Raw genomic sequence first — 14,366 nt, 5'->3', positions numbered from 1 at the left:
TCAACATAGATTTCGCAAACAGAGATCTTGCAGATCAGCTCGATCTCTAGTAGTAGTACTAGTAGCAGTAGTAGAGGGGTTTTTGGGCGCACGACAGCAAGGTCTTCAGCGCCCGTTCAGTAACATAGGGAGACGGGTGTCAAGAAAAATCCCAGAACAGGAATATAAAACGGAACATAAAACACGGGTAACAACCGTTGAAAAATATGTGCTCACCCACACGGAAGCGTGGGATGAAGCAGGGTGTCAGCAGTAAAACATAGACAACACAGGAAGAAAATGATAGAGGGAGCTAAAACAATGTAGCAGATGGAAGTGGCTGGCAGACCACAAGGAAAATAGGGGAGGAGTCAGCCACTCTGCAATACACTAAAACCTCCAGCCTAAAAGTTTAGGCCAGAGTCCAGACACATCACAAAACTTAAAAACCCTAGACACACTCGTCTCATCATTAGCTAAAACAGAAGGCAGAACCCCATCAACTTGTGCTTCTGCCCTTCAGCTCGATCTGTTCCTCCATGAGTTCCATAACGTTGCAGAAAACTTCATGAAGCAATTTGACACCGTCCCGTACCGTCGTAAAAAAGCTTATCGAGTATCGGACGAGATTTGCGACAAATTCAAGACTTCCTTATTTACAGAGCTCAACACGCCGCTCGTAACGAAAAAAAACGATAAAAAATGGTTCAGATACCTCTGAGCGCTATGGCACTTAACATCTGAGGTCATCAGTCACCTAGAACTTAGAACTACTTAAACCTAACCAACCTAAGGACATCACACACATCCATGCCCGAGACAGGACTTGAACCTGCGACCGTAGCGGTCGCTCTGTTCCAGACTGAAGCGCCTAGAAAACAAATCGATACATCTACAGGTAATTTCAGAAGTGCCCCAAAGAAGTGTGGTAGAAACGTTGGTGTTTACAACGTGTATAAATGCTCCAGTATTAAGCGTCGGATGCTCCTTAAGACAGTACGCATATGACGACGTTGTCTACGTATAACAAAGTAGCGACGCCAGAAGACAGTATCGATTTGTGGAATGACCTGTAGAGGACTGATACATGGTGCAGTCTCTGGCAGTTGACCCTGAACGTAAAAAAATGTAACGTATTGAGCATACATAGAGAAGGAAATCCACTACTGTACAGCTACACTATTGATGACGAACCGCTGGATGTAGTATCTACCGTAAAATATCTAGGAGTACCTATCCAGAGCGACCTTAAGTGGAATGACAACATAAAATAAATATTGAGAAAAGCAGATGACAGACTCGGATTCACAGGAAGAATCATAAAGAAATGTATCTCATCCACGAAGGGAGTGGATTATAAGGCACTTACTCGTCCCATTCTTGAGTATTGTTCATCTATCTGGGATTCCTACCAGATAGGACTGATAGAAGAGATAGAGAAGATCCAACTAATAGCGGCGAGTTTCGTCAAGCGATCGTTATTCGACACGAGAGAGTCACAGAGATGCCCACCGAAGGCCATTGGCAGACACTATAATAGAGGCGTTGTGCATCACGGAGAGTTTTACTACTGAAATTTCGAGGCAACGCTTTGTGGAAAGAGTCTGACAACATACTACTTCCTCTCACATACACCTCGCGTATTGACCAAGACGAGATAATTCGAGAAATTAGAACCAATACAGTTAAGTATTGAAAACTAGTGTATGCCAACATTAGCGACATCTGGTGAACTTAAACACAAACATCTTGTGGCTACTGTACGGCAGCTTGTTTTGAACAGTAGTGCTACTGACAACATGGCTCGTGCGTATGATGTTATTTATATATTTTGACGATGCTAGTGCTGATTCTGCATTTAACATTTGACGATGCCACTATGGCTGCAGTATATTAGGACCTTGTTTTTATAAAACAGGTATGCCTCTTCATACATAAAGCGCAAAAATGCATATATTGTCAGTAGTACTTTTCATTATGGTCTATGTCTTGTTTTTAAGCTGTACACGATCTGCGAGTGCATTTATGTTTTTCCCATTTTTGCTGCCGACCTGATGATTGTCATAATAGACCAAAACCGGTATCTGTTAACAAGAAGTTTGTGATCATAGCCGTAAATTAAAGGAAACTTAAACAAAGAACATTTTTGTCTACCGTTATGCTTGTTGCAGTTGCTTACGTTCTATATTCTACACATTGTTCCTACTTTACTATCACTTGCTAATAATATTTTGTGGCACAATAAATGCAATGTTGCAAAATTTCCGTTTATTGCTTTAATTTTGGTCGCCATAGTATTTACATTCTTGAAATACTATAACAACTGAAGCTAGCAATTCCATGCACAATTAAATCTTAAAATATGCGTGCGTTCATGCTTTATCAAAAGACTAAACATGCAGAATTAAACATCTACATCTACATGGTTACTCTGCAATTCACACATAAGTCCCGAGCACTGATTTCTGTTATTTTATTATGATGAGTATTTCTCCCTACGTAGGTGGTTGTCAACAAAATATTTTCGCATTCGGAAGAGAAAGTTGGTGATTGAAATTTCGTAAATACGTAGATCTCGCCGCAAAGAAAACCGCCTTTGTTTCAGTGACTGCCACCACAACTCGCGTATCATATCAGTGACACAGTCACCCCTATTGCGCGATAACACGAAACGAACTGCCCTTCTTTGCACTTTTTCGATGTCCTCCGTGAATCCTACCTGGTAAGGACACCACACCGCGCAGCAGTATTCCAGCAGAGGGCGGACAAGTGTAATGTAGGATGTCTCTTAAGTAGGTTTGTCGCATCTTCTAAGTATTCTGCCAACAATGCGCAGTCTTTGTTTCGCCTTCCGCACAATATTATCTATGTTGTCTTTCCAATTTAAGTTGCCCGAAATTGTAATTCCTAGGTATTTAGTAGAATTGACAGCCCTTAGAATTGTGCGATTTATCGCATACACAAAATTTATCGGGTTTCTTTTAGTACCCATGTGGATGACCTCGCACTTTTCTTTGTTTAGTTCCAATTGCCACTTTTCGCACCTTGCGGAACGCCAGATATCACTTCTGTTCTACTTGATGATTTGCCGTCTATCACTACGACCTGTGACCTCTCTGAAAGGAAATCACGAATCCAGTCATACACCTGAGGCGATACTCCATATGTACGCAATTTGATTAATAGTCGCTTGTGAGGAACTGTATCAAAAGCCTTCTGGAAATCTAGGAATATGGAATCGATCTGAGATCCCTTGTCGACAGCACAAGAACGGTATTTTCTGCATCCGTGTCGGTTATCTATCAATAAGTCATTTTCTTCAAGGTGCATGATGTTCGAGTACAGCATATGCTCCAAAATCCTACTACAAATTGAGATCAGTGATATGGGTTACTCCTATTTCCTTTCTTGAATATTGGTGTGAGCTGTGCTACTTTACAGTCTTTAGGAACAGACCTTTCATCAAGTGAGAGGTTGTATATGATTGCTAAGAAAGGCGCTATTGTGTCTGCACACTCTGAAAGGAACCGGACTGGTATGCCATCTGGGCCGGAAGATTTGAGTTGTTTCGCAACACCTAAGATATCTACTTTTATGTCACTCATGTTAACAGCTGTTCTGGTGTCGAATTCTGGAATATTTACTTCGTCTTCTTTCGTGAAGGAATTACAGAAAACTGTATTTAGTAACTCCGCTTTAGTGGCATCATCGGTAACATTTCCATCTCTATCGCACAGTGACGGTATTGACTTTTTTTGCCACTGGTGTACTTCACATACGACCAGAACCTCTTTGGGTCTTCTACCACATTTTGAGACAACGTTTCATTGCTGAAATGATTAAAAGTGTCTCTCATTGACATCCGCACTAAATTTCGAGCTTTCGTTAAACTTAGCCAGTCTTGGGGATTTTGCGTTCTTCTGAATTTGGCATGCTTTTATCGTTGCTTCTGCTACAGTGTTCTGATGTGTTTTGTGTACCAAGGAAAAACAAGCACTGTCAGAATTCAATCTTTTGTTGTGATGCATTCTATTTGATTTTAGAAGAATATACAAAACTAGTTTTTCCAAATTCTCTGCCGACATGGGGTAGCTGTATGTGCTGAATGGCTAAGCTAGCATCCCTGTATTCTGGAGGCGAGCTGGTTTGAAGCCATCCGCCAGCAACCATGAGAATGGTTTCTTGAGGTTTCCCATATCCAGTTTAGTCAAATGCCGGGGTTGGTAGCATACTATCGGCGATAGCCCAATCCTTCTGAATACCTATCTTTCCTGACCGTCCCAATTCCCCTAAAGACACACCGATCTGCCTAAACGAAAAGAGTTGCTTGAGACGAGAGACGACCATCTCTTTAGAGATTTCCGGCACCAAAAGCCATATAATAAGTAAAAATCCAAATTCTCTTCACTTAGGCTCATGCATGTGTCTGCCGGGACATTCTTTAATGCAGAAAATGATCTTTCTTACACTGCAAGAAGTGTCAGATGCATACTTAGATGAGGAAATTTGGGAAAATGTAAGGTTGAATAATTATAGATCTATCGAATTTTCACCACCAAAAATTGTTTTAGTTTCTTTGTCGAACAAAGATCTCTTTATTCCAAGAGCCTTGTCGGTAATAATTACAGTGTTCCGAAAAATTCACGCGCGTCCACTCCTCATAACTTCCTCAGCTCAACTCTAGACTGAAAGAAGAAGAGTGAAAAATGACCTGGGAGTGTGAAGGGAGACTGGAACATGACTGCTTCTCGCTGGCTGACCACAGTACAGCACTCATAAGTAACGGGATTATACGCTGAAGAGCGAAGAAACTGGTACATCTATTTAATATCGTGTGAGGCCCCGCGTACACACAGACGTCGCATGGGCGCGACTAATGAAGCAGTGCTGCGGCGAGTTCTGGAATGCTGAAGGTATTTGACACCACGAATCCTGCAGGGCTGTCCATAAATCCGTAAGAGTACAAAGGAGTGGAGATCTATCCTGAAGAGCACGTCGTAAGGCACCCCAGATATGCCCAACAATGTTAATGTCTGGGGAGTTTGGTGGCCAGTGGAAGTGGTTAAACTCAGAAGAGTGTTCCTGGAACCACACTTTAGCTATTCTGGACGTGTGGGATGTCGCATTGACCTGCTGGAAGTCCCCATGTCCATCGGAATGCACAATGGACACTAATCGGTGCCGGAGATCAGACAGGACGCTTACGTACGTGTCACCTGTCAGAATAGTATCTAGACGTATGAGGGGTCCCGTATCACTCTAACTGCACACACCCCACACAATTACCCCGGGGACTGGGTGTCTGTGTTGTCCTCATCATTTCATCAGCATCATTCGTGACAGTGGCTAGATTGGATTGTGTAAAACTTGGACTGTGTAAGAAATTGGGATTTGTATGGGTGTTGATGACCGCGCAGTTGAGTCTGTATTTGAATAACATGTCATTATCATCCCACACTATTCCAGAGCCTCCACCAGCTTGAAGAGTCCCCTGCTGACAAGCACAGTTCATGGATTCTTGAGGTTGTCTCCATACCCGTACACATACACCTGCTCGATACAATTTGAAACGAGATTCGTCCGACAAGGCAATATGTTTCCAATAATCAACAGTCCTGGCGGGCCCAGGCGGGGCGTAAAGCTTTGTGTCTGTCGTGCAGTCATCATGGGTACCCGTGTGGGCCTTCGGCCCCGAAAGCTCATATCGATGATGTTACGTTGGATTGTTCGCAGGCTGACACTTGTTGATGGCCCAGCATTGGAATCTGCTGCAATTAGCGGAAGGATTGCTTTTCTGTCACGTTGAACGATTCTCTTCAGTCGTCGTTGATCCCGTTCATGCAGGATCTCTTTCCGGCCGCAGCCATTTCGGAGATTTGATGTTTTAGCGGTTTCCTGATATTCACGGTACAGTCATGAAATGGTCGTACGGAAAAATCCCCACTTTCATGCCTTCCTCGGAGATATTCTGACCCATCGCTCGTGCGCCTACGGTAACACCACGTTCAAACTCATTTAAATCTTGATAACCTACCATTGTAGTAGCAGTAACCGATCTAACAACTGCACCAGACACTTGTCTTATATGTATGCGTTGCCGACCGCAGCGCCGTTTTCTGCCTGTTTACATATCTCTCTCTGTATTTGAATAACATGTCTATACCACTTTCTTTGGCGCATCAGTATACCTCCGATTAGTGAAAACTCCTATAATATTGTCGAATAAAACAGTTTATTGTTCTTTATGGGAATTTTCTGAATAAATGAAAAACATGAGTCTTTTTAATTTCCTCTTTAACAAATCACACCCCCCACCCCCACCCTTTGACAAAATCCTGGCTACGTCCTTGACATACCACTGCGTTTTGCGCTAAACACCTGAGCACCTTAAGAAGAATATTTCACATGTAATGAGTGCACTATCACTCGACATCTGGGTCACGAGCTATAGAAACCACGAAAGAGAAAAACAAAACTGAGCACAAGATCTGAATTTGAAAGCTAACTGTTATTTGATCTTTTACTGCGGAATTTACAGGACGTGCACTCTAAACAACTGTTGCGTATTATGGTATATTGATAATTTTTAGTTTATGGACGGTCTGACAGCATCTGAATGAAACACAATTTTAGTGCCAGAGGCGTTTCGCCTTTATTTTCTGCAAGGCATCTTCAGTGGCCTGGAATATGTGTATATGGGTGTTATTTAATTTACATTTTGGTCACTGTACCTATAGGTTATAAACAGTTCTGGTGGTTGGTATTGCCTATTAAGCAGTAATATTTTGAGCTGTACTTACAGGTTGCGTGAACGATTTCCTACATATTACGCTCCTTTTGCGTTTTTTGGTGTTGTCCTTCTTCTTCTATATGCCAATTTGCGGTTATTTTTCCACATTTCACTCCACTATGAACTGAACACTTGTTTCGATGGAATGTTTTGGTTTGTGTTGCCAACTGTCAGATTGTACTGCCAAAGAGCGAACGTTGTTGCAAACTTTCGATTGTAATTATTGAAGTATCTGCGATCTGTGTATGCATTTGTGTGTGTGTGTGTGTGTGTGTGTGTGTGTGTGTGTGTGTGTGTGTTTTGGTGTGATGTAATTTTTTTACACCCAACTGAGGGAGACAGGAATACAAAAGGTGAAGACGTCAAAACTATTGCGTAATCTGTGCAGTTCCTTGACGAGCATCTGATACGTCCGCGTTCACCCACAGGCCACAGCCATTCTCTCCCTGAGAGTGTTCCTTCCCTCTCCAGGTCACACCTGGTCCATGCACGTGCAGTGTCTCGTTATCGAGTCTGGTACCTCTTCAGAAGTTTCTAACACCTTTTTCAGATGTCAGCCTTTCAAAAGAGAGCCTCACAAGTTTTAAGCGAGTTTTTAACTGTTGGAAGATAATAATTTTCTATCTCAGTATTTTTTTCTCCCACAACCGACACAAGTCAGACAGACGAGTCCACTTACTTGGTTGAGGAGTGTCTTCGCAAATATACTGAATCTTTTCAACTTCTATAGTCCGGAAGGGCACCTAGTTAAAATGATCTAGAACTTTCTCGAAGTTCTTACAGGTCTTCCACGTGTCCGCCCTCGGGTCACACCCTGAATGCACGTCTCTCCCTCCTCCAAGTGCACGACACTGACGTCACACTCTGCATTCTGTCGCCCTCCTTAAGACGAATACAAAACTCGCGTTCCACGCCTCCTTGGGTTGTAGCGTCTCGTACATTTACATTAACACAATCACCAGACTACTTTTATCATTATACATAAAATAGTTACATCAAACGATTCAGACAACTCTATTCTTTTGTCTGGAAACATTAGAATGGTTGTATGTGCCCTTTGCTTTAGCACGGTATTTGACGTTAATGGAACTAAAATATTAAGCTGCTAAGCATCAAAACGAGCAAAGAAGCATCGACAGGGAAAACAGTAAATGAAGTTTTTGTTAAAGTTACTGACTGGTTTTGCACAAATATGCCGGCTTTAAATTTTGAATAGACATCGCTCATCCTGTTTCGTGCTGTGAATAACATGCATCCTTTTATTAACCTAGTATAACAACAATAAATAACAAACAAAGTAAGAAGCTTATTGTTCATACGAGGGTTGGAACTTAAATAATGGCAACTATTTATTCACAACCGATACAAAAAGAAATGGTTCAAATGGCTCTGAGCACTATGGGACTTAACATCTGAGGTCATCAGTCCCCTAGAACTTAGAACTTCTTAAACCTAACTAATCGAAGGACATCACACACATCCATGGCCGAGGCAGGATTCGAACCTGCGACCGTAGCGGTCGCGCGGTTCCAGTCTGAAGCGCGTAGAACCGCTCGGTCACAGAGGCCGGTACCGATACAAAAGAGTTACATGTTTTCACCTGTTACTGTCATTCAAAGTAGTCATCAGCGTTGTGCAGATACCGTAGCCAGCGATGTGGAAAGCGCAGTATAACGTTAGAAGAGCCTGTTCTGTTGATGGTGCGAATGGAGCCGTCTAAAGTTATAATGATTCTCATGTACGACTGTGATGGTGTTACCCTAACGCATTACGTTCCTCCACGGTAGACCGTCAATGCACAGTATTACTGTTCGTTTTTGGAGCATCACCTGCAACCAGCTTTGCGAAAGAAGCGGCGACACTTTCTGCGCAACCCACCCATCATTTTGCATGACAATGCGCGAGCCCCTACAGCGCAAGCTGTGGCTGCTGTGTTCGGTGGATGGAACTGGGACGCACTATACCATCCACCATACTCCCCGGACTTAAGTCCTTGTGACTTTGATTTGATTCCGAAGATGAAGGAACCACTTCGTGGCAGTCGCTTCAGAACTGTTGCAGAGGTTCGACAGGCAGTAGACCACTCCATTCGCACCATCAAGAGAACAGGCTCTGCTAACGGTATACTTCGCCTTCCACATCGCTGGCAACGTGTTCTACACAACGCTGGTGACCACTTTGAAGGACAGTAGCAGGTGCAAACATGTAACTCTTTTGTATCGATTGTGAATAAATATTTAAGTTCCAACGCTCGTAGATGCACTCATTGATGAAGAAAATATGTAGCAGAACTGCATAAAAGTTTAGACTCATCCATATTTGGCATAACTTTAGGGATGAAAGTACTCTGGGGTAACTCTTCATTACACAAAAGAAAAGAAAATTATATGTGTGGCTCACATGCATACAGCTCGCAGGCATCTCTTTAAGCAGCTGGTAATATAAATCACAGACCTACAGTACACACATTCATTTACGAGATTTGTTATCAATAATCCTCTTTTATTTGGGAGTAACAGAGCTACTCTGAACCTTTAATAATTAATCTAAGTTTGATACAGAAAGGATTGAAATGTGCAGCTATAAAACTCCTTGACAATGTACCTATTGAAATGAAGTATCTGATACACATCTGGAGTGTTTTCATGTGTCAACTGAACATGTTTTTCCTTAGCAACTACTTCTGTGCCAAAGAGGAATTTCTGAGTAGAAATAATTAATCATTTATATCGAAGAACTTATAAATGGCCAGCATGTAGCCACATACCTAAATAGTTTTCTTTTCATTTTTTGTAAAAAAGTCTTCCTGTTTACATATCTCTGTATTTAAATACGCATGCCTATAGCAGTTCCTTTGGCGCTTCCGTGTAGATACTGACACTGTGGAACTGATCTACCCACAGGGTGGTGTTCACCTCACACCCGTCCCGATGTCTGCGGATTCTTGTACGTGGCACTGGGAAAGCGAATAAATCGGTTTTCATGAGGACACCGTCCATAAGTTGCTAATGTGGCAGCAATGCACACACGACTTAACACCCCTGAGATTTTTTTGTACGGGACATCTGAAAGATTCAGTGTTTATGTCACCTGAATTGCGATTTCGTATGAACAATGTACCTGAAGAGGTTAATATGAACATTTTATGATGTGCGCAGGACGAGTTTGATTAAGTGCAAAATTCAACAAGTCGGAAAGTATTGAACGCTTATAACTTCCTCTGCATGGCTGCTAAGCTCACGAATATTACATTAAGCCTTTCGGGATTCTCTTGTGTAAGTACGATTTAAGCACAAGCTGCTAAAGAACATTACAACAACGGCGTCAGAGTTTACGCCGATCCTGGAAGTCCTTACGCACGAACACACTGTTCCGAAGGAAAACCTTGTCATCTTCTCGAACTCTAAATCTACGTTCGCTCTTCTGAAATATTTTCATTGAGGGCATAAAAACCACACCATAATCAGCGAGACAATAGCATACATAAATTAATTGGAGAGGAATGGGTGCAGTGCCTCCATGCATTGGGTTAAACCGCACGTCCCCCGTCCAGGGCAACGAGATCGCTGGATCGCTGACCGTATTACTAAAAATGCGGCGATCTCAGTCATAGGAAACTGTACACACGTTCCAGCAAAGAGTCTATTATCGATTTACAAAAAGAGAATTCGAAATGGGTGGGACAAAAAAATGGCAAGCTTCTCAAAGAATTAAAGGAAAATACTACCCGCAAATAACACCAGTACTATCAACAAGACCTTAGTGACATGGGAACACTTGTACACGGACATTTGCAATTTCCGTAGCACGGCTGAGCATCAACAACTGCCGCTTTGTACAGCACCACGTTGACTGCATTGATGGTTTTTTGGTAGAGAGGGCGCATCAGGTTATCTTGGATAGAGGCTCATCGCCAGATGTAGAAGTAAATTCGGATGAGCCCCAGGGAAATGATTTGGAGCCCTTGGTATTCAAGTTGTCTATTAATGACCTTGTGGACAATATTAATATTAACTTCAGACTTTTTGCAGATGATGTAGTTATGTATAACGCGGTACTGTCTGAAAGAAGCTGCAAGTATTCAGTCATGTCTTGTTTTGACTTCATGTAATGTAACATGGCAAATTTTATAGCACGTTCCATAACATCAGATGATGACAGCGTAAGACTGTTGAAACCAGTCACCCTGGAACAAGAGTTTCCACACTGCGATCGCGGCGTACAAAGTTCATTTCCAACCATACCGATTGCTCCGCAACATACCATGTGTACCCTACAGAACATCTTGATGAGATTTCAAAGTAATACAAAGATTGACAACTTGCTTTAAATGTTCAGAATGTAAAATTGCCAAATTCACAAAACGAAAAAACATAGTATCTTGTGAGTACAATGTCAATGAGTCGCAGCTGGAATCTGCCAACTTACACAAATACCTGAGTGTAACACTTTGTAGAGATACGAAATGGAATGATTGTATAGATGTTAGTAAGGCAGGTGGTAGACTTCTGTTTATTGGCAGAGTAATGGGGAAATGCAATCAGTCTAGAAAGCAGATTTCTTACAAATCACTCGTCCGACCCATTCTAGGATATTGCTCAAATGTGTGGGACCCGTACCTAACAACACTAACAGGGGATATTGAACGTACACAGAGAAGGGCAGCATAAATGGTCACAGGTTTGTCTGATCCGTGCGGGAGTGTCACTGAGATGCTGAAGAAACTGAACCCGCAGATTCCTGAAGATAAACGTACACTATTCCGAGAAAGCTTATTTGCAAAGTTTCAAGAACCGGCTTTAAATTATGATTCCACTATGTAGCGCTCACGTAGGGCTCGTGATGACAAGATTACCAGCAGATAAGGAGAATGCTACCGTCGTCCTACAGAAGGCAGATTATGGAAGTAAGGTGCGACAACTTCTGGATGACCCGGCATACGGGCCAGTGGAAAAGGACCTCTCAGACAAGGTGTATAAGAGGGCTAGGGCTCTTCTAAAGGAAACTGGCCTTCCAGAAAAGATCGTTAAGCATCTAAGGGCTAAAGCACCATTACTACACAGGCTTGATGGCCTGCCTAAGGTGCACAAGGAAGAGGTTCCTCTACGTCCAACAGTGAGCAAAATTCGCGCAGCCACCAGCCTCGCTGCCCAATACCTTAAGAGGATGCTCTCGCCATATGTGGCGAAGTGTACCCATCACATTCGCAACTCAGAGGATTTCCTACAGCGCCTCAGGCAGCTACAGCTCACAGACTCTGACATAATGAACAGTTTTGACGTAGTATCCCTGTTCACCCATGTACCGCTAAATGATTCACTTGAGCTGAATGGAGAAAAGTTCGATGGTGCTCCCCTGGACTTAGCCAGGCACACATTGACCTTGACGTACTTGCTATATGGGAGTCAGTTCTACGAGCAACTGAAGGGTTGTCAATGGTCAGCCCCCCCCCCCCCCCGCCCCCTCACAGGTGGCGGACAATCTCTTAATGGAAAGACTTGAAGACGAGACCCTTACATCGGTCCCAGACAACCGAAAAGCTTGTTCAGGTACTTGGATAACACCTTTGACATGTGGCGCCACTGGAGGGAAAAGCTCGATGTTTTCTTGGACCACCTAAACTCACGCTACCCTAACATTAAATTCACTATGGAACTGGAGAAGGATGGACTACCCCCTTTTCCTAAATGTGCTAGTTAAGAGGAAGGCAGATGGTATCTTCAGTCACAGCGTGTACCGCAAACCCGCTTACACCAACCAGCAGCTGCCGCCACGCCGCCCAGAAAAATGGTGTACTCAGAACACTGGTTCAACGGGCACGAACTCTGTCAGGTTCTGATAATTTGGCGACGGAGATAGAGCATCTACAATCTGTGTTCTTTAAAAATGGATACTCTTATCGAGATGTTCAAAAGGTACTGTGCCCTGTTTCCTCGACAGAGGTTCATGAAGAAGCACAAAAAGAAACGCAGAAGATTGCATATTTGCCACATGTCGGAACGATATCTGCCAAAATCAGCAGAATTCTCCTCAAACATAACATCAAAAGCGTGTTCCATTCACTCACCAAGTTAAAGGCTCTGCAAGTGAGTGTGAAGGATGACCTGCGTCTACAGAAACCGGGCGTTTACCAGTGCCATGTGACTGTGGTATGGCATACATCGGCCAGACGACCAGGATCGTTGACATCGGGAGCAAAGAGCACGAAAGGCACACCAGACCGAGACAGGCAACCAAGTCAGTGATTGCAGAGAATTGTTTAGAACTCAATCATTCTATGAATGATTATGATACCAAGATTTTAACACAAACATGGGGATACTAGGACAGCGTCATCAAGGAATGTATTAAGGCAGTAGAGAAACTCACTAACCGTGACACTGGTTTCCAGCTGAGCTCAGCTTGGAACCCGGCACTCGATCTTCTGAAGGTACAACGGAGGCAACATCAAGAAGACCCCAAGGGTCAGAGGTATGAAGATGGAGTTAGAGAAAACAGCCCACAACATGTAACAAAGTACGGACGTGAAATGGTACTCAGACAACAGACACAATACCTTAGGAGGCTCTTCCGAGTCTCGATCGGCAATGCGAACGCCGTCGCCCTGAAAGTAACACTGCAGCCACTCCTAGCGGGCAAGGACTTCGGACGGAAAGCGTAACACGACACACCACGGTGACAGAACGTCCTGGATCACAGGAGGACTTACACTATTGGCCATTAAAATTACTACACCCAGAAGAAATGCAGATGATAAACGGGTATTCATTACACAAATATATTACATAGAACTGACAAGTGATTACATTTTCAATCGATTTGGGTGCATAGATCCTGAGAAATCAGTACCCAGAACAACCACGGCCTTGATACGCCTATCATTGAGTCAAACAGAGCTTGGGTGGCGTGTACAGGTACGGCTGCCCATGCAGCTTCAACACGATACCACAGTTCATCAAGACTAGTGACTGGCGTATGGTGACGAGCCAGTTGCTCGGCCACCATTGACCATACATTTTCAATTGGTGAGAGATCTGGAGAATGTACTGGCCAGGGCAGCAGTCGAACATTTTCTGTATCCAGAAAGGTCCGTACAGGACCTACAACGTGCGGTCGTGCATTATCCTGGTGAAATGTAGGGTTCCGCAGGGATCAAATGAAGGGTAGAGCCACGGGTCGTAACACATCTGAAATGTAACGCCCACTGTTCAAAGTGCCGTCAATGCGAACAGGAGGTGACCGAGACGTGTAACCAATGGCATCCCATACCATGACGCCGGGTGATACACCAGTATGGCGATGACGAATACACGCTTCCAATCTGTGTTCACCGCGATGTCGCCAAACACGGATACGACCATCATGGTGCTGTAAACAGAACCTGGATTCATCCGAATAAATGACGTTTTGCCATTCGTGCACCCAGGTTCGTCGTTGAGTACACCATCGCAGGCGCTCCTGTCTGTGATGCAGCGTCAAGAGTAACCGCTGCCCTGGTCTCCGAGATGGTAGTCCATGCTGCTGCAAACGTCGTCGAACTCTTCATGCGGATGGTTGTTGTCTTGCAAACATCCCCATCTGTTGACTCTGGGATCGA

At 43.5% G+C, this 14,366-nt stretch overlaps 1 protein-coding gene across 1 annotated transcript in view; it reads left to right on the top strand.

Moving 5' to 3' along the window:
• Positions 1-14,366, top strand: part of LOC126203385 (rabphilin-3A) — a 1,010,032-nt gene that overhangs the window by 483,072 nt on the left and 512,594 nt on the right. The window lies entirely within an intron of this gene.

This window comes from Schistocerca nitens, chromosome 9 (genome assembly GCF_023898315.1).
Source record: "Schistocerca nitens isolate TAMUIC-IGC-003100 chromosome 9, iqSchNite1.1, whole genome shotgun sequence".
Classification (NCBI taxonomy): domain Eukaryota; kingdom Metazoa; phylum Arthropoda; class Insecta; order Orthoptera; family Acrididae; genus Schistocerca; species Schistocerca nitens.
The sequence above is the reverse complement of the archived record's forward strand: the minus strand, read 5'-3'. Positions and strand labels throughout refer to the sequence as shown.